A 6,000-nucleotide genomic window follows, 5' to 3' on the forward strand; every position below is an offset into this window, starting at 1 on the left:
AAGAAATATTTCAACCAGTAAGATATATTTCAGCCAGTAAGATATATTTCAACCAGTAAGATATATTTCAGCCAGTAAGATATATTTCAACCAGTAAGATATATTTCAACCAGTAAGATATATTTCAACCAGTAAGATATATTTCAACCACTGAGATGTATTTCAACCAGAAAGATATATTTCAACCAGTAAGATATATTTCAACCAGTAAGATATATTTCAACCAGTAAGATATATTTCATCCACTAAGATATATTTCAGCCAGTAAGATATATTTCAACCAGTAAGATATATTTCATCCACAAAGATATATTTCAGCCAGTAAGATATATTTCAACCAGTAAGATATATTTCAACCAGTAAGATGTATTTCAACCTGTAAGATATATTTCAACCAGTAAGATATATTTCAACCAGTAAGATATATTTCAACCACTAAGATATATTTCAACCACTAAGATATATTTCAACCAGTAAGATATATTTCAGCCAGTAAGATATATTTTAACCAGTAAGATATATTTCAGCCAGTAAGATATATTTTAACCACTAAGATATATTTCAACCAGTAAGATATATTTCAACCAGTAAGATATATTTCAACCAGTAAGATATATTTCAGCCAGTAAGATATATTTCAACCAGTAAGATATATTTCAACCAGTAAGATATATTTCAACCAGTAAGATATATTTCAACCACTGAGATGTATTTCAACCAGAAAGATATATTTCAACCAGTAAGATATATTTCAACCAGTAAGATATATTTCAACCAGTAAGATATATTTCATCCACTAAGATATATTTCAGCCAGTAAGATATATTTCAACCAGTAAGATATATTTCATCCACTAAGATATATTTCAGCCAGTAAGATATATTTCAACCAGTAAGATATATTTCAACCAGTAAGATGTATTTCAACCTGTAAGATATATTTCAACCAGTAAGATATATTTCAACCAGTAAGATATATTTCAACCACTAAGATATATTTCAACCACTAAGATATATTTCAACCAGTAAGATATATTTCAGCCAGTAAGATATATTTTAACCAGTAAGATATATTTCAGCCAGTAAGATATATTTTAACCACTAAGATATATTTCAACCAGTAAGATATATTTCAACCAGTAAGATATATTTCAACCACTAAGATATATTTCAACCAGTAAGATATATTTCAACCAGTAAGATATATTTCAACCAGTAAGATATATTTCAAACAGTAAGATATATTTCAACAAGTAAGATATATTTCATCCACTAAGATATATTTCATCCACTAAGATATATTTCAGCCAGTAAGATATATTTCAACCAGTAAGATATATTTCAACCAGTAAGATATATTTCAGCCAGTAAGATATATTTCAACCAGTAAGATATATTTCAGCCAGTAAGATATATTTCAACCAGTAAGATATATTTCAACCAGTAAGATATATTTCAACCAGTAAGATATATTTCAACCAGTAAGATATATTTCAACCAGTAAGATATATTTCAACCAGTAAGATATATTTCAACCAGTAAGATATATTTCAACCAGTAAGATATATTTCAACCAGTAAGATATATTTCATCCACTAAGATATATTTCAGCCAGTAAGATATATTTCAACCAGTAAGATATATTTCATCCACTAAGATATATTTCAGCCAGTAAGATATATTTCAACCAGTAAGATATATTTCAACCAGTAAGATGTATTTCAACCAGTAAGATATATTTCAACCAGTAAGATATATTTCAACCAGTAAGATATATTTCAACCAGAAAGATATATTTCAACCACTAAGATATATTTCAACCAGTAAGATATATTTCAGCCAGTAAGATATATTTTAACCAGTAAGATATATTTCAGCCAGTAAGATATATTTTAACCACTAAGATATATTTCAACCAGTAAGATATATTTCAACCAGTAAGATATATTTCAACCACTAAGATATATTTCAACCAGTAAGATATATTTCAACCAGTAAGATATATTTCAACCACTAAGATATATTTCAACCAGTAAGATATATTTCAACCAGTAAGATATATTTCAACCACTAAGATATATTTCAACCAGTAAGATATATTTCAGCCAGTAAGATATATTTTAACCACTAAGATATATTTCAACCAGTAAGATATATTTCAACCAGTAAGATATATTTCAACCACTAAGATATATTTCAACCAGTAAGATATATTTCAACCAGTAAGATATATTTCAACCACTAAGATATATTTCAACCAGTAAGATATATTTCAACCAGTAAGATATATTTCAACCACTAAGATATATTTCAACCAGTAAGATATATTTCAACCAGTAAGATATATTTCAACCACTAAGATATATTTCAATAAATATATCTCAATACGGTTTTACAAAGGAGCCTTGCGGGTTTACCAGCTTTTACAACAAGGTGTATAATGAGTAAATATACTGGTAGACATAAATACAGTTACATAGATTATGTATATAATTATCATACATACCAGCATATATATATAGAAGCTAGGATGACCCCACTGGGGTCCTTGTTTCCATTGGGGTCCTTGTTTCCATTGGGGTCCTTGTTTCCATTGGGGCACTTGTTTCCATTGGGGTCCTTGTTTCCATTGGGGTCCTTGTTTCCATTGGGGCCCTTGTTTCCATTGGGGTCCTTGTTTCCATTGGGGTCCTTGTTTCCACTGGGGTTCTTGTTTCCACTGGGATCCTTGTTTCCACTGGGGTTCTTGTTTCCACTGGGATCCTTGTTTCCACTGGGGTTCTTGTTTCCACTGGGATCCTTGTTTCCACTGAGGTTCTTGTTTCCACTGGGGTCCTTGTTTCCACTGGGATCCTTGTTTCCACTGGGATCCTTGTTTCCACTGGGGTCCTTGTTTCCACTGGGGTCCTTGTTTCCACTGGGGTACTTGTTTCCACTGGGATCCTTGTTTCCACTGGGGTTCTTGTTTCCACTGGGATCCTTGTTTCCACTGGGGTTCTTGTTTCCACTGGGATCCTTGTTTCCACAGGGATCCTTGTTTCCACTGGGGTTCTTGTTTCCACTGGGATCCTTGTTTCCACTGGGATCCTTGTTTCCACTGAGGTTCTTGTTTCCACTGGGGTCCTTGTTTCCACTGGGATCCTTGTTTCCACTGGGGTTCTTGTTTCCACTGGGATCCTTGTTTCCACAGGGATCCTTGTTTCCACTGGGGTTCTTGTTTCCACTGGGATCCTTGTTTCCACTGGGGTTCTTGTTTCCACTGGGATCCTTGTTTCCACTGGGGTTCTTGTTTCCACTGGGATCCTTGTTTCCACTGGGATCCTTGTTTCCACTGGGGTTCTTGTTTCCACTGGGATCCTTGTTTCCACTGGGGTTCTTGTTTCCACTGGGATCCTTGTTTCCACTGGGATCCTTGTTTCCACTGGGGTCCTTGTTTCCACTGGGGTCCTTGTTTCCACTGGGATCCTTGTTTCCACTGGGATCCTTGTTTCCACTGGGATCCTTGTTTCCACTGGGATCCTTGTTTCCACTGGGATCCTTGTTTCCACTGGGATCCTTGTTTCCACTGGGATCCTTGTTTCCACTGGGATCCTTGTTTCCACTGGGGTCCTTGTTTCCACTGGGATCCTTGTTTCCACTGGGATCCTTGTTTCCACTGGGGTACTTGTTTCCACTGGGATCCTTGTTTCCACTGGGATCCTTGTTTCCACTGGGATCCTTGTTTCCACTGGGGTCCTTGTTTCCACTGGGATCCTTGTTTCCACTGGGATCCTTGTTTCCACTGGGATCCTTGTTTCCACTGGGGTCCTTGTTTCCACTGGGGTCCTTGTTTCCACTGGGGTCCTTGTTTCCACTGGGATCCTTGTTTCCACTGGGATCCTTGTTTCCACTGGGATCCTTGTTTCCACTGGGATCCTTGTTTCCACTGGGATCCTTGTTTCCACTGGGATCCTTGTTTCCACTGGGATCCTTGTTTCCACTGGGGTCCTTGTTTCCACTGGGATCCTTGTTTCCACTGGGATCCTTGTTTCCACTGGGGTACTTGTTTCCACTGGGATCCTTGTTTCCACTGGGATCCTTGTTTCCACTGGGATCCTTGTTTCCACTGGGGTCCTTGTTTCCACTGGGATCCTTGTTTCCACTGGGGTCCTTGTTTCCACTGGGATCCTTGTTTCCACTGGGATCCTTGTTTCCACTGGGATCCTTGTTTCCACTGGGATCCTTGTTTCCACTGGGGTCCTTGTTTCCACTGGGATCCTTGTTTCCACTGGGATCCTTGTTTCCACTGGGGTACTTGTTTCCACTGGGATCCTTGTTTCCACTGGGATCCTTGTTTCCACTGGGATCCTTGTTTCCACTGGGGTCCTTGTTTCCACTGGGATCCTTGTTTCCACTGGGATCCTTGTTTCCACTGGGATCCTTGTTTCCACTGGGATCCTTGTTTCCACTGGGGTCCTTGTTTCCACTGGGATCCTTGTTTCCACTGGGGTCCTTGTTTCCACTGGGATCCTTGTTTCCACTGGGATCCTTGTTTCCACTGGGATCCTTGTTTCCACTGGGATCCTTGTTTCCACTGGGATCCTTGTTTCCACTGGGATCCTTGTTTCCACTGGGGTCCTTGTTTCCACTGGGATCCTTGTTTCCACTGGGGTCCTTGTTTCCACTGGGATCCTTGTTTCCACTGGGATCCTTGTTTCCACTGGGATCCTTGTTTCCACTGGGATCCTTGTTTCCACTGGGATCCTTGTTTCCACTGGGATCCTTGTTTCCACTGGGGTCCTTGTTTCCACTGGGGTACTTGTTTCCACTGGGGTCCTTGTTTCCACTGGGGTCCTTGTTTCCACTGGGGTACTTGTTTCCACTGGGATCCTTGTTTCCACTGGGATCCTTGTTTCCACTGGGGTCCTTGTTTCCACTGGGTTACTTGTTTCCACTGGGTTCCTTGTTTCCACTGGGATCCTTGTTTCCACTGGGATCCTTGTTTCCACTGGGATCCTTGTTTCCACTGGGGTCCTTGTTTCCACTGGGATCCTTGTTTCCACTGGGATCCTTGTTTCCACTGGGATCCTTGTTTCCACTGGGATCCTTGTTTCCACTGGGATCCTTGTTTCCACTGGGATCCTTGTTTCCACTGGGGTCCTTGTTTCCACTGGGATCCTTGTTTCCACTGGGGTACTTGTTTCCACTGGGATCCTTGTTTCCACTGGGATCCTTGTTTCCACTGGGGTCCTTGTTTCCACTGGGATCCTTGTTTCCACTGGGGTCCATGTTTCCACTGGGGTCCTTGTTTCCACTGGGGTCCTTGTTTCCACTGGGGTCCTTGTTTCCACTGGTGTACTTGTTTCCACTGGGATCCTTGTTTCCACTGGGGTCCTTGTTTCCACTGGGGTCCTTGTTTCCAGTGGGGTTTATGTTTCCACTGGGGTCCATGTTTCCACTGGGGTCCTTGTTTCCACTGGGGTCCTTGTTTCCACTGGGGTACTTGTTTCCACTGGGGTACTTGTTTCCACTGGGATCCTTGTTTCCACTGGGGTCCTTGTTTCCACTGGGGTACTTGTTTCCACTGGGATCCTTGTTTCCACTGGGGTCCTTGTTTCCACTGGGGTACTTGTTTCCACTGGGATCCTTGTTTCCACTGGGGTCCTTGTTTCCACTGGGGTCCTTGTTTCCAGTGGGGTTTATGTTTCCACTGGGGTCCATGTTTCCACTGGGGTCCTTGTTTCCACTGGGGTCCTTGTTTCCACTGGTGTACTTGTTTCCACTGGGATCCTTGTTTCCACTGGGGTCCTTGTTTCCACTGGGGTCCTTGTTTCCAGTGGGGTTTATGTTTCCACTGGGGTCCATGTTTCCACTGGGGTCCTTGTTTCCACTGGGGTCCTTGTTTCCACTGGGGTCCTTGTTTCCACTGGGGTACTTGTTTCCACTGGGATCCTTGTTTCCACTGGGGTCCTTGTTTCCACTGGGGTACTTGTTTCCACTGGGATCCTTGTTTCCACTGGGG

This window comes from Cherax quadricarinatus, chromosome 100 (genome assembly GCF_038502225.1).
Source record: "Cherax quadricarinatus isolate ZL_2023a chromosome 100, ASM3850222v1, whole genome shotgun sequence".
NCBI lineage: Eukaryota > Metazoa > Arthropoda > Malacostraca > Decapoda > Parastacidae > Cherax > Cherax quadricarinatus.